The following is a 26,745-nucleotide window of genomic DNA, read 5'->3' as shown; positions in this document are numbered from 1 at the left end:
GCTAAGCATTTACAGTAACCACCAGTGGGATCTTGTATCAAACACGGCCCAGGTTAGTTAAGATGCAAGTTAAATCTATTAATATATGTTGCAGCCTCACAAAAATGAAAGCACACTATCATGTAACATCTTCTCTATCATTTCAACAGCTATTTCATAACTTAAGAGGATATATATATATATTTACACACAAAAAAAGGGGGGGTAAGAAGCAGCGCCAAATTGACATGTTGAATATGTGAGTAAAAAATGAATTGAATAAAATATTCTTATATAAAATTCTTAAAAATCATAAGTGTGTGCACTAAGGATAAAAAGAAAAATGTATATATATAACATATATTAAGTGCTCCTATTTGGTGAACTACAATTTAAGACAACACTTCAAAAACATACAAAATACAAGCAGAAAGAAAAAATGTATAGAAACCAGTCCTTAAATGGAAGTCCTTAAATTGGGGGAATAGTGCTGGTATGAGGGGGTCTACGGCCACTCTCAAATAGGATGAACCACATCCAGAAGACACCTATTGTAAAAAAAGAAGAGAGAGTGCACGCCCCATAGCGTAATACAGTACATTTATTTGGGAAAGGGACAAGGGGAGGGGGGGGGTAGAAAATCCACTCACAAGGGTAGGTTAAAATCAAGCAGTGTGTGATACAAGTCACCGCCAACTCTGGTCACTCAGTATCCGGACCCTGCAGTCCAACTCTCACTTGAAACTGCTGGTAGATGTTCCCCGGTGCATAAGTCCAAAGGCTCCTTTAAAATCGATGGTGCAGTCTTTGAGTAAGCTACTAACTCCAATGCCAGCCGGCAAGCGCATGACGGGCCGCATCGAGCGCTGATTCATTGGCATTGGAGTAAGTATCTTACTCAAAGACTGCACCATCGATTTTAAAGGAGCCTTTGGACTTATGCACCGGGGAACATCTACCACCAGTTTCAAGTGACAATTGGACTGCAGGGTCCGGATACTGAGTGACCAGAGTTGGCGGTGACTTGTATCACACACTGCTTGATTTTAACCTACCCTTGTGAGTGGATTTTCTAAACCCCCCCCCCTCCCCTTGTCCCTTTCCCAAACAAATGTACTGTATTACGCTATGGGGCGTGCACTCTCTCCTTCTTTTTTTCCAATATATTTACACACATACACACACTAACATTCAGAGACCATTTAACACCTTAAGTCAGGGGTGCGCAAATTGGGGGGCAAGATTTTATAGTGGGTGGAGGGGGCGCGGTGGTGATGCTCCAGATGGACTCCAATGACTCTCACAATCAATATATTGAACTCTCCACTTTGATTTCTCAACACAGAATAAATATCAGGAAAAGATTTTTTAGGTGGCACTATGGAACCGGTGGGACAAAGGATAATACAACGTATACAACATCACCGTACCGCCGGGAGGAAAAAATTATCGCAGCTTCAAACGGAATTTGCTTTGCGCAAGCGCAGCATTGGTTACATAGCAACAGGCTGTCGGAGGAACGACACAGTTTCGGATATATCAAGACATATTATTATGTTATGAAGAAAATCTCTCAGGAGGGACTACATTACCAATGGGACAAAGTATGTTGTATTGAAGACTACATGACGACATCGTCTGGATAGGCAAATACCGTAGATTTGGACATGAATCACTGTGCGCATGTGCAGCATCTATTGCATAGCAACATGATGACAGAGAAAAAACACAGCTTTGGATCAATCCAGACAGCACTATCGGATCAATGGGAGGTTATGAGAAGCCGCGATGACGTCGCGAAGATGGCGCCTGGTAAGAAAGATCCTCCCCTTTGACAACGTATGACGTGAGATGTGATGACGTCAGATCATGTGTACAAAGATGGCATATCCATTGGACATCAACATTGCAGCAATCTATTCCAGCTGCATAGATGAGGAAGTATTTGGACTCAGCAGATCACATCAGATGTTTATCATCATCAAAGAGAATGTTGGGGGTTTAAATGATACCCATTTAAACCCCCAACATTCTGTTTGATGAGGATAAACATCTGATGTGATCTGCTGAGTCCAAATACTTCCTCATCTATGTAAGACTCTATGGGACACTTTTATCTAAGCTACTTAAAACTTGAAAAAGACCGCTCTGGTCAAAACGTCGCTTAGTTTTTTTGGCTCATTAAAACAGCATTAGAAAATCCACAGTGCCTTGTGTTATTCTTGTTTTAGTATACTATTTGGATTTCCAGCAGGCCACCCATCAACACAAGAGCACCGGTAATTATGTATGTTTATTGATTATATGGTGTTCAGCAGATATCCATTTTTCTCATACCCCAGTGACTAGGCATGTGATAGGTCTGCATAACAGTAACATCGGCAGGTGTTTAGTATAGAACATGTATCCTTAGGTACACGCAAGCATGACTGGGACAGGAGACTACTACAAAGGGAGTGCAGGTGGATCCATCATCTACATTCCCTTTCTCCCAATGGATTGAATTAAGGTTTTATTTTATCTAAAATTTATATAAGAAAGGCTATCCACATCAGAGACCTGTGTCTTCCTTTAGCTACCTTATCACAGGGGGGCTCTCTCTTGTAACCTGAGCCATTTATTTTAATTATTCATGTTCCTGTCTATGATTTAAGTGTATCTTTGTACAGTATATACATTGTTTTATCAGCACATCTATCACCTAGCTTGTATCTTCCTTTTAGTCCAGGAATCTGACACATCACTGCAAACCTGGCAGCTTGCCATCAGTACTCTGGGGCTCTGACTGTCAGAACCTGAGGAGTTAAACTTCTGAGCAACCACTATGCTGCCTGGCCCCGTCCCCTCTGTACGAGGGCTACTTTAGGTGCTCTATGGGAGTTCCTTCTCTCCCCTTGATAAAGCGTGTCTCAACACACGCAACGTGCGCGTTGGGTTACATGCGCTGATGTCACTTGCCAGCGTAGAGTTCACCTGGGGACAGCACACGCCCACGCTGCTTGCGGCTCAGCTAGTCCTTCACCACAGTGGTTATACAGAGGATCCTACAGTCGTCGGTCCTGCTCACGTTTACTCTCTTGTAATTTAGGGAACCCGCTTCCCCCTTCCCCTGATTGATTAGGTACCTCCTTTTTTTGAGCACCGATTAAGGGACTTTTCCTCTCCATATCCATGTGGGTACTTCTTCTGTTTAAAGAGTGACCAGATAACAAGCAGCTGGGTGGTCTTTTTCCTGCAACTTGAATATCCTTTGTGCATTACACAAACACCTCACAAATGTTCCACCCACAAAAGGCCTACAATGTGACTACACGCCATTTTGAAAACAAAGCGTCAACGCAGTGCTGGCAATAAATTTAGCCTAAGGAGTGAAGATGGGAGGATTTCAAGCTTGAACAGGGATGCCATATTTTCTGTATTCACACTAACTGCATAGAAAGCACCTAAATAGTTAACTGTTGAAATAGCAGAGAAATGTAATAAGGTCATAATACAAAGGAGCCATAGAAAAATAATGAGACTGTGAAAGAATGTAGGGGAGGACAGAATTGGATGGCAGGTTTTAACAAAAATACTGATAAGAGCACAGCTGCAGAGAAATGATGGAAATTGGGGCAAGCCTATTTTTCGGCTGGTCCATATGTCCATGGATGAGGTATAAATGTTTTGTCTGTATATATTGAAATTAGAATTCCTGACATCTATGTTTAAAGGGATACCAACAGAAATTGCAGCTCTCCACTCTTAACGGAGAATGCCTGTAAATATGTATATATGATGCAGATTGCTTTCTATTGTCTCTGAATAAAGATTGGAACAAGAACCAATCTGTGGAATTATTGACTGAGGTAGAAAACCATCTTCCTATTGGGACTAGTATAGTGACAAAAGTGCAACACCTTAATTTATTGTGTAGGTAGGTATGTATGTTTATATATATATATAATATACTGTGGAAATAGTGGGGTTACATATACATAAAGGGCACTTACGAATACCTCTATCTGTTGCCTGGAGGCTCCAAGGAGGAAATTAAATATAGATACACGGTAGAAGAACTGTGTACTCGCAAGTGTTTTTCAAAAAGGTAAGTGATTCATTAATCACAGAGCGACATCTCGGTCCTCATCTAGGACCTTTATCAAGATAAAAAGGTTTCTATCTTGATAAAATGTCCTAAGTGACGACCAAAACAAGTTATTCTGCTGTCACCTGGACTTATTTGTTTGCTTGTAGCTTCTTGGTATGACGATAACATATTCATGCACTAACATATGCAAATATCAGGTAGAAATGTATATTCTTTGATAAAAAATGATGATTTGGTAACATAAAGTGTATACTGTAGGTTGTAGTTTACTCAAAACCAATATTGCTTTTTAATATTTGTCCCCATCTCCAAACATTCATCGTTATTTCTTCTTCCTTTATCACCCATTTTTGCCTCCTTGCCCTATTTCTTTGATATTCATCTTGGTTATAAAATGTTATGCCAATGTATATGATAAACACATTAATCTATCACAATATCCCAAAGCAGGTATACTGTATATCTCTTAATGTACATCTTAGCAGCCAATCTAGAAACGATATCAAAATAGATACAATTACTTCTGCAAATTCCAGCTATAAGATTTTATCTTCAGTGCTGCATTTAATAGAATTTGTTCTACAGTCAGAGAAATTGTAAAGATCATTTAAGGTCACCAACAAACCAGAGAGCAATGTGCTTCTACATGTCAGCATACTCATTGTCTATTGTCTCTTACATGCACAAGATAAAAGAATTGGCGTTTGGGGTGCTGATTATAGATAACAATAGAACTCAAAGGTAGTTCTGCAAAGCTAATTTGGAGAGCCAAATTGAAAAAAATAAATCAAGTGGTAAATGGAAATTCAAAAATAGAGGTCTACTACAGGAGTAATTTGGTGGTTGGAATATGTGATCAGATTTTCATCTGTAAATGGTTTTGTGGAAAAGGTCTCTTTTGTTTTATGATATTGTACTGTTAAATTAATCCTAGAAAATAATATCTAGTATACAAGAGCTACTGTATACATCTGTTACAGGCTATGATATCTTAATTGAACAAAATGAGAGTTCTTTACTGATACAGTTGTACTTGGTCTTCTGAGGCTTCACAAGTCTCTTTATTCAGATGAGCTGACTTGCAGGAAAAAAGATCAGTCTCCTCGGGTTTATGTAATTGCACAGCGGCACAGATTCTGTAAACCATGCTAGGCATTTAATGCGCTTTAAGCATGAGGGTTAGGAGTTAAGGTGTGCAATGGCTTAGCACACTTTAGTGAATATGGACCAGAGAGAGTACATTATCCAGTTACAGTACTTCAAGTGAGGCCAATCTCCCTGACCATGACGACTGCAACTTGGGCCAGCCTTTGCCATTTTGGCGCCCTACGCGAAAAATCTTTTGGTTGTTGTCCCTCTTTCTAGGGTGATCCCCCTCTTTTGTCTAAACACTATAACCCATGCGTACACTTTCTTGCACTTTCCTTACTAAAAATATGTTAACGTTGTTGTTATCTCTCTCCTTTCCCCACCCCACCTCCATTACCCCCCCCCCAAACCACCTCCCTCCCTCTACCCATCCCTGATCTCTCTTCCCATAAAATTCTCCTTCTCTCTCCCCCCAGTTCCTTCTCTCTTCACCCAATCCCTTCTCTCCCCAGATCGCTTCACTCTCCCCCATCATGCTCACACACACACACACACACACACACACACTAGCACCACCTCTTCCACAATACCCCCGCCCCACAATACCTCCACTGCCACACATATGCCGCCTTCCCCCACAATAACCCACCCCACCACCATCACAGCCTCCCAACTGCTCTGCTCCCCTACAATAGCCTCCCACCTATCGCCCTTCCCCGCAATAGCACCCGTCTCCCACAATAGCCCCACAAAAGCCTCTCATCTGCCCTTCTCCCCTCTCACAAAAAAAATAGTCTCCCACCCTCGCTCCTGTTCCCCTTCCCCGCAATAGCCTTCCTCACCCACAATAGCCCCACACCTTACTTTTGGGGAGCCTCTGGCGAGCGCTGGAAGTTGCTGCTGGGCCTGTGCCTCCACCACCGCTGGTGTGCGCTTCCTACTCCTCCACTGCTGCATGCCTGCCCATCCCGAAAGATGTCCACGACACGCAGCAGTGGAGGAGAAGGATTAGGAGGATTAGGAGGGGTGCACCAGCAGAGGAGGAGGCAGTGGCATGGCAACAACTTTAAGCACTCGCCCCTGCAGTTAGTGTGACAGCCCTCGGGTAGATTGATAGGCGCGGTCCTTCAGAGCGCTCCCCAACTGTTTGGTGCCCTGATTGACCGCGCCTATCGACCTACCCAAAAGCCGACCCTGCAAGACTTTGACTTACCTTAACTTTTGGATTACAATGGGCAGGACAATCTTCCTAACAATGGCAAGAGCACAGGACAGGGTGTGCTATCCCCATAGAACAGCTAATGACAGCTAATGATAGCTAATGACAGTAGATATACCATAGTCAGAGGGGAACATTATTCTTCCCGCTTGCATTAAATAATAAAAAATGCAAAGAGATGTGTGCTTTTTCAAAATGTAATTACAGATCTCAGGTAATGCTCAGTCATTCATTCTGCAGAGTAGAGAAAAACATCTTCATTTTTAAAAAGCTACTTTTTTATCTATGTCACAAGAACAGGATTTTTCTAGCTAAAGGTTACTACCATCTATTGTAAAATAACGTCTCTAAAAGAGCTAAAGCGCTTTCCGGTATGTTAGCGCTCTGATTTTTAGCCCTGTTCGCTATACTGCAATACCGTCTAAAAACACAGGTGGCGTTTGCGAGCTGTTGTCTTAAAAGTCTAATACTGTAAGTCTAATGCATTATGTCTGTGTGTGCGTGCGCAGTATTTGTAAAATGGAGGATTTACAGTATAGAGTATTACAAAAATATAGCGATGCGTCTTATTCGAATATAAAATTATCACATTTCTATACAGTACTTTATATACTGTATTACAGTATTTTGTAATCAGTACTTTTACTTGTTTTCATACTCTTTTTATATTATGCGTGTACCGTACAGTACTGTATGTCTCATTTGAACATTGTTGAAACGCATAGGCGTGTTACAGTATTACATTTCGGCACATACAGCGCTCTCCCTCTCTCCCCCGCACACACATGGCTAAAGTACTATTTCAACTTCTTATCTACAGTTCAGTACACCTCTCCCAGCCAGATGGCTTTCTGGCTTCAATCATCCCAAACCTGTGATCACATTCCTGCGTGTATAACGTACAGAGCCTGGTGTCACATTTCAGCATCTGCTTGTAATCCTCTTTGGGAAGGGACCTAGTTGATGATTAATGTGCATGCGTGTATAACTTCACAATCATGTGGAAGTTCAAGTCTGGAAAAAAAAAATATATTTTTTTTTTTATGTTTCGTTTCCAGACATGTGTGAACAATTCTTGTTATTCTGATATTCTATCGGTACTGTAGCTTTTTTATGTGACACTGGTCATTCACATGCTTTATGTAATTTTTTATTGATATGTGGGTCTGGGGATCAAAACATTATGTTGACCTGTTGAAAATATGTCTTTGAACTACAGTGCAGTACTGCTAATCCTTCATGCAGCTTTACCCCCCTCGCCCCCGCATACACACACAAGGCTCAAAGATTTCAACTTCTTGTTGACACCCCTCGAAAACCATTCATTTTCAAAAGCTTGGAATTGTGTTTTTAATCGTCCCGAGCCGAGCATCACATCTCTGCGCCTGCGTGTAATCCTCTTTGGGAAGGGACCTAGTTGGTGATTAATGCGCATGCGTGTATAACTTCACATTCATTTTCAAATGCTTCGCTAATCCCTTATGCTAATCCATTATGATGACCCCCCCCCCCCCAACACTTTAAGGCTTTGTTTACGGTAACGCATGCGCACTTGTAATAAACCCTTTTCGGATTGAATATATTAATCTGATTATGTACCCAATGAATAAAAATGTAAGCCGTCTTGAAGAATTCCTTTCCTCACACATTCACAGTGAATTTAAATTTCAAAAAAAAAAAATGTGAATGTAATTAAATATTTATTTTATTTTATCAGGAATAAAAAATACAAATAATCATTTTCAGTGTTTATCTTCTTTGTACACGTACAGTAGTGTACAGTAGTGTACTGTAGTTCTTCTGTCAGTTGAAATTTGAGGGCCGATGCATAATCATGGAAGAATGAAAAATACAAATAATCATGAATAATGCCCATTTATAATAATAAAAACAGTAATACAAATTTTTAGTCTTTATCTTGTTCGTTATGGCCACATTGCATTCTGTAGTTCATTGAGAGAGGGGGGGGGTTGTGTGAATCATGACTGTAGATACACTATACACACAGTTCACACAATTTACACATGATACCCCCCTCCCCCCACCCGTCCTTTTGTAGTGCAGCAAGCTGTTTCTGAAAAGGAAAGAAAAAATTAGTGCAGTTAAGTACATATAATTGCATTGTGTACAATAAAACTACTCCATATTGGAATACTATATGCAGTTACTACTGTGAAACTACTGTATACTGGAACTACTGTACTGGAAAATACTTTGTAACAAGATTGGTAGTGCAGCTCTCTCTAAAAATTAAAAATTAGTGCAGTAAAGTGCATGCTGTATACTGTAAAACAATTTGTGCCATACTTACCTGTATCATGCTGTACTTGGTGTGCCTGTACTTACCATACTACAGTACAGTACTATACTACCTTCCTGATGCTTGCCCATTACGCTCTATCACAATGGGCAACACAGTCGCAATATGGTCGATATATTTATTACATCGTTCCACGGTGAGCACATCGTTCCAAAAACTCATTATGCCATTCGCCAACTCATCCTTTTTTGAGGGGTTCACCACTTTTCGGATATGGTCCTTCAGTTGATGCCAGACCATTTCGATAGCATTGAAGTCTGGCGATCTGTCATTGGAGGTGCAAAAAATGAGAATTAGTTAAAGAGATACACAGTAAACAGTGTGAAAAAACGAGACACGGTTACCGTACTTACTCCGCTGGCGTCTTCACCCAGTTGATACCGCAATAGATATTACAGTGGCAGCCACTTTTATTCTCCTGCGGCCGCAACCGCAATGTGCGGGCAGACGCAGCTGATTTTTTTTTTCCGACGCGTGCCGCGCGTCACTGGTGCGCCGGACACGCGTGCCAGGGTGCGTGCGCACATGCCAGGGTTTTGCCGGCATCCCTGAAGGTTGAAGGGGTGGCGGGGTAAGGGGGGGATGCGTGTGTGCGCCCCCAGAACCCGGAGAAGCAGAGGCGGAGCAGCCAGGGGGTCGCGAGGGGAGGGGAAGATGCGGGGAAAATGCGGCTGGCGCTCGGCCAAGTTCGGCGCCAGCCGAAAAAAGCCACGGGAAGACACGGGTAAATCTCAGAATGAAGCTGGCTGCAGCAGTACTTTAATAGAATAGTTATACTGTATAAATATACAGCGATAACAATAAAAATAGATGGATACCATATAAAATAGAGTAATATAAATATACAGCGATAACAATAATAATTGATAGATACAGTACAGTACAGTACTTACGCGGTAGTTACCGTTGGTGTCCTCTTTACTTTTTTGGTCTTACCGTGGGCATGATAGCTCACGGTTGCTGCTGGCACAATGAGGCCAAAAGTACTTAGCCAGCAATGTGCAGTGAATCCACAAAATGGATGGTGTATTTATACTTTAATGAGTCACATTAGAATACGCCCACTTTTAACACCTGCACCTCGTTGCCATGCATAAAAGGTGACACACATTGCATAGCCTCCCATTCAATGATCTGTATCTGAACTTGCCCTTGTCCAGATACTGCATTGTGCCATCTGCTTTCATGGATCAACCCCGATTCTACAGACGCAGGAACACACTCGCTTCTGCCGTGCAGAAAAAGCGAAAGGCAGCAGCCGTTTCCAAGCCAAGGCCAAAGCGAAAGGCTAATAAAGAAAACCTTCTGATGACTCCAAAGGCAAGTAAGGCTTTAAAGAAGCCTTATTATGTCAAGAAGAAATTCGGTGATGTACACTCAAAGCAAAAGAAATAGTCACCTTCTGCATCAGCCCTCGCCGGCACTGCCGCTTCTCTCCCGGAAACCCAGAGGACACCTTCTCCATCACTACTCGCTACCACTGCCGCTTCTCTCCCGGAAACCCAGAGGACACCTTCTCCATCACTCCTCGACGACGCTGCCGCTTATCTCCAGGGAACCCCCATCTCATCCTCTTATGCACCCATCCACCCATATGTCCACAGCACCCCATGCACAAGATCTAGCTCGTTAGACCGCATGCTGAATGGGTTAAGTGTCGATATCCCTGGGAACTCTATACTGGTAAAGATAGATCTTCTTTTAGAGACCATGCTAAATATGGATCAACGGATGGAGAAGATGGATCAACGGATGGAGAAGATGGATCGACGAATGGAGAAGATAGAGACTGACATAGCGGGGATACATAATTTGCTCGGAGTTCATGCCCCTGTATCTCAGACACCGGAGCAGGAGGGTGGCATGGATGGGATGAATGGGACCTTCAACCTTCCATCGCCAAGCGCACCCCCTCCATCAGAAGAATATGTGTTCATGTATGCCATTGACAAGGATGTCATGACAACCCCGTCAAGACCACACCAGGAGGCAACACTGACAAGGAGATCAAGACAGGAGGAAAGCATCCTCCCAGACAACCTACCCTCGCCCGCCGCCACAAGCACACCCGCTCCCAGAAGAACACCCACTCCAAGAATCCAACCCACATACGCTTGCATTGAGACGGTGCCTGACATCATCCTGCGCGAGCTGCCCCAGCCACTCAGGGAGAAGTATAGGTTTGCAAGTGCTCGTATACCCCAGATGCATGCCTTGTTAATTTTCAAGCACCACGTGCCATACCCGTTGTACTTAGGGTGGGCCCACAATGTAAACTACGAAGGGAATCACGAGAAAAAGGCTCTTCCTGAAAATGTAAGAAAGACTATTGTGGAGGAATTGCGGCGCTATTTTTCAATTTCCGATCCTTTAATGAAAATCGTGCGAGACTCCATTAATGGCATTTTGCGGCATACAAGGCATCGGCCCTGGAAGGACAATCTGCTGGGGATCGAATTCACTAGGTGATTGGTCGTCTGTTAAAATGTTGATTCATTTCTGACTTGTTCATTGTTTTAAATTGTATTCTAATATGTTTTTTTAAATATACCTGTATGTTTTTAATTACAGTACACCATTAATGTTTGTTTTACTTACTGCGCATTACAGTACATCAAAACAGTATTAAAACGCATTATCGGTATTTGTATTATTATTACAGTAGAACACACCACTGTACTGCACTGTAATACATGTACAGAATAAATGCATACTTTTTATTTTTGGGGTTTATTATACAGTACAGTATGTAAAAAAGTATGTAAAAAAGCTCAGTTATTCTATCCTAATCAATAAAAATGGCACTGATTCAGATTCAGCAGTGTGCAAGCATCATTACAAAAAGCGATATTATCCATCGAAATCCCTCCATTTGCCGTTCTCAGCCCGATGACAAAGTTTCTTTTCTGAGGAAGAAAAATAAAAGTATTACTGTAATGGTTAGCTTAAACTAGTCAGTCCCCTAAAGAAGTTCCCACAGTAGTCCCCACAGTCCCCTCGGTCAGTCCCAACAATTATTTTCTCGGGGGGTGGCTCTTGTTCACATACAGTACACGCATGCGCCTAGATGTGATGAGACACATACTGTACACTGGCGACACACTTTATTCGAGCTTGGCTAGTCCCACGAATTCGGGTATACCCGGGTGTATTGAGGTTTGTGACTGTTTTCTGCCCGAGTACATTGAGTTTTTTTCCAAGCAGGGATTGAAGCATTTTATTCCCGCTGGCTGCAATACTGCACAGTATATATATATAAACTGCATTACAATTCATGAATTTATGCCATCTGGTAGACACGCGAAGCATTGCAGCCTATTAAATCCTAATCATTATCATTTAACAGATCAGCCGCCCATCAGCCAGGCATGAACCCAGGCTGGGAAGGCAAATGCAACGGGGCTTGTCAGAGGTTAGGAGTGGCGCATTCCAGGTATCTGCCAGGTACATACCGGGTATTTGCTCGAATAAAGTGTGTCGGTGCAGTATGTGTTTCAACAAGGTTCCAATGCGCATTCGCCTAACTGTAGAAGCTGCGCAGCCAATGATATTGCTGGACAACATTTTGGCGAAATGTGACTACAAGAACTAAATAACCATAAGCAAAGCGATTGCTTACAGGAGAATCGCTTTACTGTGCATTGATATAGATATGGTAAAAAAATAATTACATACGGCAGCTATACCCACCATAGACTTTGCCATTCGGTTGGCGCCGAGCCACTGCCAGTCCCGTAGTCTTGATTATACACGTAGTTGATAGGTGACAGTGGGCCTGCTACACCTGTAGTTGACAGCTGATGAAGCTGGAAATCGCTTTGGTACATGCAAGCTTGCTGGTATCTGTATGTGAAATCCTGCTCAGGCTGCAGGTATCCAGGCGGGGGCTGATAGCAAGGGTTGCCGGTCAGCAGGTTTTCACAGATGGCCGGACCGTTATTGGAAGCCGGTGCTGGCGCATTGCTTGCCTTGGACTGGTTTTACCATGATCTTTCGCCTTTTGAACTCTCCATGATCAAAGATACTGGAAAATTCAGGGGCAACACACCAATACCCTCCTCCTGTAACTCCTGTGCAGGAGCAATACGAAAAAAACGTGGATCGATACATAACTTTTTCCTTATCGCACGGTTCCACCCCAGAGCATCTGGTTAAAATTTGTAAAAGTCATAATTTTCGATAAAATATTGATAAATTTGACCAACAGTTGCCATCTTATAATCTGCTGAACTAATTGCTGACCATATTAAATAAGCGTACGTTATGTTGGGCTTTAGGAACACAGACTGCAGTGGTGTACTCATCTCTGGACCTCTCTGGACAATGGAATAGAACACCAGACACATTGCATTTAGTTTTTAATATGAAACGCCTAAATAGATACAATGTTGTACAACTTCTTCAGTACCAAGGTCAATTCACAAAGGACCACTGTGGTGTTTTTTCATCACCTTCAAGTCGACACATTACTGAAGCGCATGCGCATTACAAATCATGAATATCTGCCACCTGGTGGATACGCGAAGAATTGCAACCAATTAAATCTGAAACATTCTCATTAAACAGATCAAACGCGGGTGACGCTGGCATGATTGCGACATGAATACGTTGTTCTAAACAACATTTTTAATAACAATGGTGGACAAAATGTAATATGGTCATTTTTTAGAAAAGTGCCAATGTTGACAGACATAAGTGTCACAGTGATAAACAAAATCTTCTTTTCGCTTTTGCGCATAACTTCAAGAGAGATTTTGCTAGCTTGGCAGATCTTGTTGGATAACTTAGTGTGACGTGCCCAGGAAATCACTTGCATCTTTCAGGTTCCTTTTCATGGTGAATCTAGAATTCTCTCCTGGAGGGATAACTTCGTAGGAAATGTATTGCAGCAGGTAAAAAAAAAAACACATGTACATGTTGTGTAGACACTGTGTAGTTCTGTCGCACAGCTCCAATACTCTTTCACAGTAAACATCACATTCAATTTTTTGTCTTTATATGTGATTCTCACATTTCAAATAAAGCTGTGAGGATAAGAACACTCAAGTCCCAGGGATGAGACAAAATTGAGGGGTTTCTACCAGCAACACCTTCCCTAGTTAATTATTTGGGGAACAAGGGGGTCCCTAGAACTGGAAATCAACACTGTTCAACTCCAGAGACCGTAGGTTCCAATCAGGGCCGTCTTAAGAGCATTATAGACTCCTGGGCAAAGCAGTGCACTGGGCCCTGCCTACACAACCACTCACAGGAATAAAAATGTATGCCGTTACTTGCCTCCCGCGAAACCGGTACAATATTCTGCTTCCATAACATTGCAAGCAATAAAAAACGTCAACATTTCTCTCGCGAATGCAGACATGCCAACTCTCCGATACAAGTCGTAATTTTTCTTCTTCTACCGAGTTAGCGGGAGATTTGAATGTTGAGGCAGGGATTGGAAAATGAGTCTTAAATTCTGGTCTGTGCATAGATTAGCATGGAGCCCCTATGCTCGTGGGCCCCCCGGACAACTGCCCAGCGTGCCGATGTGTTAAGACGGCACTGGTTCCTATTTGTACAAAGGAAAAACCAGCAAGCAAAACTGCACCTTTCAATGCTCTATGCCAGGAGTGACCAACTCCAGTCCTCAAGAGCCACCACCAGATCAGGTTTTACAGATATCCCTGTTTTAGCACAGGTGGCTCAAATCAGTGACTCCGTGAAGACTGAGCCACCTGTGCTGAAGCAGGGATATCATTACAACCTGACCTGTTGGTGGCCCTTGAGGACTGAGGTTGGCCACCCCTGCTCTATGTTATTTTTAACAATTAGGTATCATTGCTCCTAACTGAACGACCAGTTTGCCTTGGGGTAAAGTTTTTATGGCTATGCCTACAGTTCATGGGTCTACACAGGTTTGCAAATAAGGTATCTTCTTCACAAAAGCATCACATTTTCTGTTGAATATCAAATATGAACACATTTCAAACGATACACAGCGGTACATAACATTGCCGGGATTTCTGTTGATTAGTTTGTGCAGATTAAGGAACACAAAGACTAAAATGTTACCAGAGCCTAGCCTTCTATCTCCATTAAAAGAAAAACAAGAACATTAAGAGCTCCTAAAATACATAAGGTAAATCAATTTGCACCGACATGAAAAAATACAAAAATGTTAATTCCAATTACAAAATGTGGCTGTGCAAAGTTAAATGTCATTTTTAATTTGTTCATACTATTTGGTAGAAATGTGGGAAACAAATTAAACTTGGCAGCTCTTTAGAGAACCTGGATACAGCTTTAGCACATTTGGTCCGGTGGTGCTTGAAATGATACTTTTACAGAATAGAGGCGGTGTTCTTACTGATATCACTCAACAACCTATAGTTTTTGCGATTTTACCATATGAGACACACGGAAAATACATTATTTAGTGCATATAGGCTACATAATAATAATAATAATAATAAAACTTGTATAGCGCTTCTAGTTTTACGTAGCGCTTTACAGAGACATTTTGCAGACACAGTCCCTGCCCCGTGGAGCTTACAATCTATGTTTTTGGTGCCTGGGGCACAGGGAGATAAAGTGACTTACCCAAGGTCACAAGGAGTCGGAACCGGGAATTTAACGCAGTGCCAGTCAGTGTCTTTACTCACTGAGCCGCTCCTGCTCAGTCTACATGAATGTCCGGCCTTCCTGCCTCTCACCTGTCTCCCCTACAATCTATCCTTAACGCTGCTGCCAGAATCACTCTACTCTTTCCTAGATCTGTCTCAGCATCTCCCCTCATGAAATCCCTCTCCTGGCTTCCGATCAAATCCCGCATCTCACACTCCATTCTTCTCCTCACTTTTAAAGCTTTACACTCTTCTGCCCCTCCTTACATCTCAGCCCTAATTTCTCGTTATGCACCATCCAGACTCTTGCGTTCTTCTCAAGGATGTCTTCTTTCTACCCCCTCTGTCACGTGCACGCGCGCCGTCAGTACTCACGTGGTAGCATTATTGAGTTGGAGAGCAAACAGCTGCCAGACGGCTAACGTGTACTCCCTTCAATGTTGGGCAGGAGTCTTTGTGGTGACTCGGTGACGCATGGTGAGGCGAGGGCTGCTTGATTTTCCTTGTTATTTTGTTGCATTAGTGTAACCAGCACTCCTAACGGTGGTAGCACATTCATTAATATGTCACAGTCCTTGGAGATGGAAATCGCGCTCGTCTGGGATCCTAAGGGAGACTCCTCTGGAAGGTCTCCTCTCCCGCTGCTCCCTCTCCCTCCGGTGATCAGCCGGTCAGACACAGTCCAGAATACAAAAAAGAGATGGGAGGTGGAGCGCAGAGAAAGAAAAAACCAGGGTGAGATAGGTTCAATTTATTACAAAAAACAGAAGCACAGAATTACTTACAATTAATAAAACAGCAACATGTAGATCCTCCCACAGGAATCTGGTCTGCAACTAGTGGGTTACCCCCGTCCTAACTGCACACACTGCTTCAGTCACACAGGGTCCCTGACCCGGAACCGGAAGTGTTACGACCGAGCAATAGGCGGGCTCTCTCTGGCCGTGGCAACGGCTACAGCAATAGCACCAGCTACTCAGGACTCACGGGGGAGTACCAGCAAAAAACAGAATTAGGGAGATTCTACTGTGCTGAAAGATGCACTCCTACCCAGGAGTTCAACATATAGGTATTGAAACAACCCTCTACGCGTTTCGCGCAGTATAGCGCTTCGTCAGGAGGTCCTGACGAAGCGCTATACTGCGCGAAACGCGTAGAGGGTTGTTTCAATACCTATATGTTGCACTCCTGGGTAGGAGTGCATCTTTCAGCACAGTAGAATCTCCCTAATTCTGTTTTTTGCTGGTACTCCCCCGTGAGTCCTGAGTAGCTGGTGCTATTGCTGTAGCCGTTGCCACGGCCAGAGAGAGCCCGCCTATTGCTCGGTCGTATCACTTCCGGTTCCGGGTCAGGGACCCTGTGTGACTGAAGCAGTGTGTGCAGTTAGGACGGGGGGAACCCACTAGTTGCAGACCAGATTCCTGTGGGAGGATCTACATGTTGCTGTTTTATTAATTGTAAGTAATTCTGTGCTTCTGTTTTTTGTAATAAATTGAACCTATCTCACCCTGGTTTTTTCTTTCTCTGCGCTCCACCTCCCATCTCTTTTTTGTATTCATTAATATGTGCATAGGCATACCAACAGCCACACCGTTTCTAGGGGGATATTAGCCACGGCGTTTGCATTTATGAGTGGTATTAGCTCTATGAATGCATCAGCTAGTACACAGGTGATTTATATGTGAATTTATATGGTACACATGTGACTGATTTACCTTCACTGGATCTGTATACCATATGCTCATTTAGCAGTTTACTAACAGTGTGTTCAGTGCTGCTTTGTGGCAGTATTATAACAGTGTCTCTTTCTCCCTCAGTACCCACCAAGGAACCTTTTCCTGCACATTAGACAGGTTTCTTTCCACCATACACAGCTTTAAAGTGGCATTAGCACTCCTGACAGTGGAAGCACATTCATTAATATGTGCACAGGTATACTAATAACCACACTGCCTATAGGAGTCTATGAGCCTCTGCACATTGTGTTCTGTGTTTAACAGCCTACTCATTTACTATTTTGGAGCTAATTAGCTGCTGTTAGGTGACTACATGTATATACCATGAAACCTTTCTCTGCATACTAGAAAGGTTTCTTTCCACCATACACAGCTTTAAAGTGGCATTAGCACTCCTGACAGTGGAAGCACATTCATTAATATGTGCACAGGTATACTAATAACCACACTGCCTATAGGAGTCTATGAGCCTCTGCACATTGTGTTCTGTGTTTAACAGCTCACTCCTTTACTATTCAGGAGTTAACCAGTTGCTGTTAGGTGGCTACATGTTGGATTGTAGAGAGAGTCTATACTTTCCACTTATGGATTCATGATTTGCAAAGTGAGCACACACTGGTTTGAAATACTGATCTTTTTGTCTGTACCTAGCATATTATGATCTATTTCACATTTCACCTTCACCATCTGGGACCTGTCTGACACCTGAGACAGATATTGAACAGCCCCTCACTGATACCAGCGTACACCTAATTAACCACTTATAGGGATTACTGTACACCGGCTCCCTGGGACAGTTTGATCCAATTAACCTCAAATTGTCGCTTTACTTAGTTACCTGGAATATCATATATATTCATCATAGGGTATCATATATGTGTGTCATTTGTTGAATTTTAACACCCCTTATTTTAATTAGTATAGCATTAAAAATTATTTTTAATTTTCACATCATACATCAGGGGGTATTGAGTGCTTATAGTGGGTTCTTGCTTCTTTATTACTCTTCTTTCTACCCCCTTTGTATCTAAAGCCCTCTCCCGCCTTAAACCTTTATCATTGACTGCCCCTCACCTCTGGAATGCCCTTCCCCTCAGTACCCGACTAGCACCCTCTCTATCCACCTTTAGACACACTTGCTTAAAGAAGCATATGAATAGCACTGTGGCTATTCTGAACACATGGCACATAAAGCTTGGCCCCCTGCAGATGCACTTACCAGAACTCCCTCCTACTGTCTCTGTACGTTCTCCCTACCTACCAATTAGACTGTAAGCTCCTCGGAGCAGGGACTCCACTTCCTTAATGTCTAAAGCACTTATTCCCATGATCTGTTATTTATATGTAGCTCTTTTTGTGCCTGCATGCACTAAAGAACTACGGGTGTTGCATGTACCTGTGGCTTCAGGAGCTCTGAGCCTCCGCTATTTGGGAGCCTGGGGTCATACCCTTACTTATCACGGTGCAGCGCCTCCACTTGCCCAGGATCCCCATGATAGAGAATATACCCTAAGCAAGAACATAACAACCATATTGTGCAACAGCAACCTTTTATGTATTATGCATACTGAACGGAATAAATGCAGAATATATATCTTAACGTTACACACACACAGTGGCTCGGCCACACCTTATCAGGGATAATGTTCTGTACACCGGTGGCTCTGCCACTCTCCCTAGGAGTATGTCCTATAACCAGTATCTGTATTGTACCATATGGTTTCACACTGATGTCCCAATTAGTTAGTGGGAGGCGGGATCAGCGCCTGATGACCGGTGTAGGTGCACTTGTAGATAATGATACCTTCCGGTCACTGCAGTGACCATCACACTCCACACAGGGTCCTTAGCGTTGTTCCAGCCTTTCGCCGACACTCCGTTATGCTGCGCCGTCTGTATCCAATCCAAGATGGCGACCGCAGCTCCGCAGCTCAAACCGCACTAAAGGGGAACGTCCCTAACAGCTATGGCCGTCCCTACAAAACGGCACCCTACGATGACAGGGGAATGCTCCTCGGGCCTGGGGAATGTCTCTCACCTAAGCGGGAAGGTCACTGACCCTCCGCTCACGCACACGAGGTTCCGCCAACCTCCTCCTTCACCTCCCTCTCGTGTCTGACCCACCGCCCACACGCATCCTGTTCCTCTATCTCGAGTCTCACACCCGATTGGTCCTCAGCCTCAGCTGACTCTCTCACAGTTCAGAGTTCAGAGTTCAGAGTCTCTACAGATTGGTTGCCCTTCGCGCGCTTCTCTCGCGCATGCGCAGCCTAACTGTACACAGTGACCTTGCTGGCAAAAGGACAATATGGCGCTTCCTTTGCAAATGACAGCGTGGAACCTTTATATATATGCACATCTTTCCTTATATTATCTGTTATTTATTGGATTACCACATGTATTACTGCTGTGAAGCGCTACTGCACCGACACACTTTATTCGAGCAAATACCCAGTTTGTACCTGGCAGATACCTGGAATGCGCCGCTCCTCACCTCTGACAAGCCCCGTTGCGTTTGCCTTCCCAGCCTGGGTTCATGCCTGGCTGACGGGCGGCTGATCTGTTAAATGATAATGATTAGGATTTAATAGGCTGCAATGCTTCGCGTGTCTACCAGATGGCATAAATTCATGAATTGTAATGCAGTATATATATATATATACTGTGCAGTATTGCAGCCAGCGGGAATAAAATGCTTCAATCCCTGTCTGGAAAATACCTCAATGCACTCGGGCAGAAAACAGTCACAAACCTCAATAAACCCGGGTATACCCGAATTCGTGGGACTAGCCGAGCTCGAATAAAGAGTGTCGCCAGTGTATGTACATTAATGGCACTATATAAATAAAGACATACAATACAATACAAAATACACATACCGTACAAACCCCACTCAATCCTACATTAACATTGCCAACAAAATTGATGGTTGTGTGACAGTAGCGTCGGACAGGGTCATAATATACACACAAAAAATATTTCACTGGGTTGAACTGAATGCGACTAAGATATAATAAAGAAAGTTTATTCCTTAAAGAAGGAGAACACACAGAATTATACAATTAACGCACAAGATATGAACACTTACTTAGGGTTTGGAAAATGAAGCAGTCAGGAAGGGACTGGCAATTCATTCAGGATACAAAACGAAGTCACAACGAATAACACTTGATATAGGGCTAACCCTCATTTATATAGGGTTTCAGTCCTATACCTTAACATGGGATTTCAACACACTAAATCAAAGGCGTCTTTGGGTCTGCTAGGCTGATCACTGGCCCATCATAGTCTTTGTTAAAGGTGGGACACACAATACTTTGTATAAGTACTCAATGATTGTTCTCCTCCGCCCTGGCATTCACATGAGGAGAGCCGTTGACTAAGGGCCCATTGTAGACCACTTGTCGCACCCTGACCATTTAGCATATTACAGAGCACATCTCTTTTCCTGGGCTTTTATGCCAGATACAAAATACAATATTTCTGACACTCATGGTTATATCAAAATAATCCGTTTGGTTGGGCCGAGCGGACCAGAACTTGCCCGACCCTAATGCTGGAGAGTACTCTCCATTGTGGCCAAGTTTCAGCTCGCTAGGACCCACCGAACCGGAGTTACAGAAAATGGATTTAAATGCCTTTTTAACTAAGATACATTTCTCCGCCATTGAAGTCAATGGCAGAATCACACAATTCAATAATTACCCCGCCTCCATTCTGCTGATCAGAGAGGGTCAGGATTTTCCATGCAATCAAGCCGATGCTATGACTATCTGCTGGCCAAATCCTGGCTCTCTAGTTTCCGCAGAACCGGAGTTCCAGGGCTACAGTTTTACCTTCTTTTAACTTAGCCGTTTAAACACACGGCTTTCCCCCATTGGAATCAATGGCCGGCGTCGCCATAGGAAATGCATGGGCCGGTGCCGCCATAGGATTCAATGGGGCCTTCGCTACCATTGGAATCAATAGGGACGGCGCCGCCATAGGAAATGCATGGGCCGCCGGCGCCATTGGAGTCAATGGTAGGACCCTTCGGTCTGGCTCGACCCTTTCCCGGGGTCATTGACTGTCGGACCCTGTTGGGATCGAGTGAGGGGGTTCCTAGGATCTAGGGGCAAAAATAACTTTATTTCGGGGTGCCCTAGAACCTAAGCTTCCCACGTCAATTGCACGTGAACTTGACCGGGGATTGATCAAAGCTCTTTTTTGAAAGTGTTTCCGCTCTTGTGGTTTTGCGGGCTGGCGGACTGCCAGCTCGTCTCTGGAGGTCAGCATCGAGGAATCCCCATTGAAACACATTGCACCATTGACTTTCAATGGGGAACTGCCGCTCCTCCTCTCGGGCGCCACCTGCAGGTCTTCTCTGATATCAGGCCCAAACCACTGAACTTCCCATTGACTTGTATGGGGCTTCAATGGCGGCCTATGGAGAAGCAGCAAAATGGTGACTGCAAAGGCGGGAAAAGGGACAAAGGACTATAAACACGCACATATCATTAACCATATCCTCACCCTCCTAGGTGGGTGCAAAGACTGAGAATGGAAACAATATATATATGAGGGGGGGACAGATATTGGGGCTGACGCAGGGGCAAGAACACAGCACTGAACATCATATCAGTTAACCCCTTGCCTCCCCCGCTACAGGTTGGTACCCAAAAAAGGAGGGGGATGGGAACGTGAACCTGGGCCTTTAAGATCTACATTTCTTGCAGGTTGAGCCAACATACAGTAAGATGAAACAATAATGAACAGAGATTGAGAGACCTCACAGGTCTCTTCATGTGTACTTTTAGCACACAGACATAACCATGTCTCTTTTTAACAGTACTATGAATAGACCTGAAAAGATGGTTGTAATAGGTCTAAAATTCTGTTAACTATAATTATGAAGTACATCTATAAATAACTCTTAAAGTCACAATTTGAGTTATCACAGCCTACAACCAATTTACACTTTTCCAGGACCAATACTTGAATTTATATCATACATCCATTATAAATATTTTTTTTGTGTTTTTTGTTTAAACTTGTATTTTATTCATTTTTAAATAAATTGTGGGATACTGAAAAAGAAAAATGTGTGGGAAAGGGGGGGGGGAGAAGGGAGCAGGTATATAATAAAGGAACATTTTTTTTAAGTGAAATAGAAGCATCATTTTTATGAACGCATTAGGGAACCAGCTCTGCAACATATTGTACATTCTTGTATGTCACATTAACGTCAGACTTCTCATTTAAATCACCTTTACATGTGATCTTAACCTACATAAAGAAAAGGTGCAAAATGCTTCATGTACTATATTAATTACTGTTTTTAGACATTTTCAAGTTCACATTGTACGCTAAATCAAATAGTCACATTTCTGCAACAATTTCTTAAGCTATACACTGAATTTGACACACACAATTCAGCAGAAAATGTGTGATTCACAAGAAACCTCACAAGTTAGCACTCAGAGTGACAATTTTAACAGGTTATTCATATCTCCACGTGGCTTTATCATTAGGTGATTCTTGAAGGTTAATAAAATAGCAAAAGCAGCCTCTCCTTCAGCAGAGGTGAAGACGCATCGAGGACCAAATCAGGAAAAAGCGTGCTCAACATACAGTGATGCCACAAGGGAGGTCATAGTAAAATACTACACTGTGTCATAATCAGTGTATAACCTACCATTCATTGATTTTTAAACATTTTTTTTTTTAGCTGTTTGATTTTAAAAAATCAGCAATCACTTATACTGAACAAACACACACTTGTCCACTGCATTACATATTTTAAGTGCTTGGCCTTAATGATGCCAAGGATATTTTTTAAGCTAGCGTTTGAATTTCATTTGAAAGAGAGAGAGAAAGAGAGAGAAAGAGAGAGAAAGAGAGAGAAAGAGAGAGAAAGAGAGAGAAAGAGAGAGAGAGAGGGAAAGAGAGAGAGAGAGGGAAAGAGAGAGAGAGAGGGAAAGAGAGAGAGAGAGGGAAAGAGAGAGAGAGAGAGGGAAAGGGAGAGAGAGAGGGAAAGAGAGAGAGAGAGGGAAAGAGAGAGAGAGAGGGAAAGAGAGAGAGAAAGAGGGAAAGAGAGAGAGAGAGAGAGAAAGAGAGAAAGAGAGAAAGAGAGAGAGAAAGAGAGAAATAGAGAGAGAAAGAGAGAAAGAGAGAGAGAAAGAGAGAAAGAGAGAGAGAAAGAGAGAAAGAGAGAGAGAAAGAGAGAAAGAGAGAGAGAAAGAGATAGAGAAAGAGAGAAAGAGAGAAAGAGAGAGAAGAGAAGAGAAAGAGAGAGAAAGAGAGAGAAAGAGAGAGAGAGAGAAAGAGAGAAAGAGAGAAAGAGAGAAAGAGAGAAAGAGAAAGAGAGAGAGAGAGAGAGAGAGAGAGAGAGAGAGAGAGAGAGAGAGAGAGAGAATGAATAATGATACAGAAGAGAATCTGTCTGTGATATATGCATGTGTATCATTGAATCCAATATTCATATTATTGAGACCATAAAAGACCACTGCTCTTGAAAGGACAAGAACAGAAAAGGCCCCCATTTTCTAGCACTCTTTCTAATGTTGAATGAATTAAAATATAAAGACAACACAAAAATTAAGTAGCGCTAAAGAGGATGTGAAATAACCCTAATAAATGATCAATTATAATAACATATTTAAAATATTAAAATAAATTAAAATTACCACAATTTAACCTAATAATATCTACAAACCATAACGTGATAGTGAAAAAAAAGGAATATCCAAATTGAATGTTCCACTCAAACAAAAAATCCAGAGAGAAATATAGTCCCAATAGAAGATCCAGGGAGCGTCTTTGCAGCTTTAAGGGGAGTGGTATAGCCAACCACTTTTGGAATCTACATAGCACGTAACTGAGTAAAAAATAAGGTACATTTATTTAAAAAATCAGCAACCCATAAGAATGTGCACTTACAGGACTTCAAACAGAACCATTCGTGGGAGAGAAATCTCTATTGTGGTCATCTGCGGTGGTAGGGTGAGTCCCAGGTTTGCAGAGTGAATGTAAACAGCCCAGGTTCACCATGAATTGGCAGCAAGATATAAAGGCATCCAATGCCTGCACGTTCTTTGCTCCCTCATACAATGATTGCTAACACTTGAAATTACCGCCAGCCAGAGCGCAGGGAAGCCAGGGACTCCAAATACACCAACACAAACGCGATGACGTCACAGCTCTACGCGTTTCGTCACACTGCGGCGACTTCGTCAGGAGTTTTGTGATTGTCAGGGACAGCCAGTTAAATAGTAAACCTATTTTCACATTGGTACTAAGTTTCACCACAAATCGTATAACTTTAAAATTACTATAAATATCAACATTACAATGAATAACAACCACAAAAACATCAATAATTATGTTGTTCACATCATGCAATGAAAATAGCTAAAACTAAACAATTTAATTATGTATAAACTCAACTAACACAATGACATGTTAGAAAAAGCTGTCCCACTATTACCAATCTAAGTTTCATCAAATATGGAAAAAGATATATATATATATATACCAAATTGAAATTAAAACCTAAACCTATAATTTTAGTTTCAAAAGATATTAATAAATCAATATATTAATTAGAATATAATAATATGAATATATAAACAACCAAATACCACTACACCATATAAAAATGAATGATAGAAAAATCTAAATAAAATTGAAAAAATATTAAAATCAACCTATTTAATTCCTTGTGTGATGAGAACAACATTCACAAAACAATCTTTACATTATATGTACTAACAAAAATTATTAGATTAATAATTCACATAGTGCATTAATTAACATTATATCTAATTACATATAATAACAACAATTGTTACATTAAAAATAACTAAAAGTATAACAAGATAAAGGAAAAAACTGGATTAACTATTAAATAACACCTACTTTAAGGAAATATCATATAATATAGAGGAATCCCCTCCAGAAACACATCCTAGGATAGGGGGAGAGGAACTGAACTAGCAACCAGAGTAGAAAGGCAGAGAACAGCAAGGCAGGACACTAAACCAGTGTGCTAGTATCCAAGCACTCATTAAGACCCCTGGGAGAAAGTGTACCAAGTGAGTATATCCAAAAAGACTCTCTCATACATAGTGTCTTAAATCTATCTCCCCCTAATAGGGTACTCGGAATACTCTCAATACCCATAATAACAAGTCCCTTGGGATCCTTTTGGTGTACTTGGGAAAAATGTCAAGGAACACTGTGTGCCAGCACTCCCTTAATGATGGAACGTCTGTGTTCCAGGAATCTGACACACAGTGCTCTTTTAGTGCGACCCACATATTGCAATTGACATGGACAAGATAAAACATACACTATATATGTGGAGAGACAGTTGATTGAACTTTTTAATGTATATTCAGACTGGTTGCTAAATGAAGAGAAAGTATCCGACAGATGCAGATGTCCACACATTAGACATCTAGATCTGCCACACTTAATGTTTCCAGACACTAACTGTGAACCACTATTCTCAACTAAAGTATCACTAAGTCTACTTTGAGTCTACTTTGAATTATAGGTTTAGGTTTTAATTTTAATTTGGTATATATATATATATTTTTTGTTTCCATATTTGATGAAACTTAGATTGGTAATAGTGGGACAGCTTTTTCTAACATGTCATTGTGTTAGTTGAGTTTATACATAATTAAATTGTTTAGTTTTAGCTATTTTCATTGCATGATGTGAACAACATAATTATTGATGTTTTTGTTGTTGTTATTCATTGTAATGTTGATATTTATAGTAATTTTAGAGTTATACGATTTGTGGTGAAACTTAGTACCAATGTGAAAATAGGTTTACTTGATCCAGCCTATTTAACTGGCTGTCCCTGACAATCACAAAACTACTGACGAAGTCGCCGCAGTGTGACGAAACGCGTAGAGCTGTGACGTCATCGCGTTTGTGTTGGTATATTTGGAGTCCCTGGCTTCCCTGCGCTCTAGCTGGCGGTAATTTCAAGTGTTAGCAATCATTGTATGAGGGAGCAAAGGACTTGCAGGCATTGGATGCCTTTATATCTTGCTGCCAATTCATGGTGAACCTGGGCTGTTTACATCCACTCTGCAAACCTGGGACTCACCCTACCACCGCAGATGACCACAATAGAGATTTCTCTCCCACGAATGGTTCGGTTTGAATTAAAATATAACCGTTATTAGATAAAATAGTAAAATAAAGTGACATTAAAGTACACTAATAATAATAGGTTGTTGAAGTTTAATCAAAATTTGGATGCAATATTATATCTCGTAATATATAGAGTTTGATATATATATATATATATATATATATATATATATATATATATATATATATATATATATATATTCACAATATAGAATAACTAAGTGCGCAATTAAAACACTAATCAGACAATGTACCATTAAATGCTGCCAATGTGTTAATATTATACACAATAGTAATGGAAATATAGACAGGAGAGAAAAAACACAGGCGCAAATAGTGATAAGTGAAAACTGTTGCAAAGTATCAGGGAAGAATTAATAGCAAAACATACTGGACACCTAACAAGCTCCTATTGAACCCCCAAAATGACCACAACATATATATAAGCATATGAGTGTCACAGAGGAGTGCTACTGAGCATGGCAATATATATTTAAAACCAGAGACAGAATAAAAAACACAGACAAAGCTCAGTTTTAAGCACATCCAGTGAAACT

Source organism: Ascaphus truei, chromosome 5 (genome assembly GCF_040206685.1).
Source record: "Ascaphus truei isolate aAscTru1 chromosome 5, aAscTru1.hap1, whole genome shotgun sequence".
Taxonomy (NCBI): Eukaryota; Metazoa; Chordata; class Amphibia; order Anura; family Ascaphidae; genus Ascaphus; species Ascaphus truei.
This window is presented reverse-complemented; position numbering follows the sequence as displayed.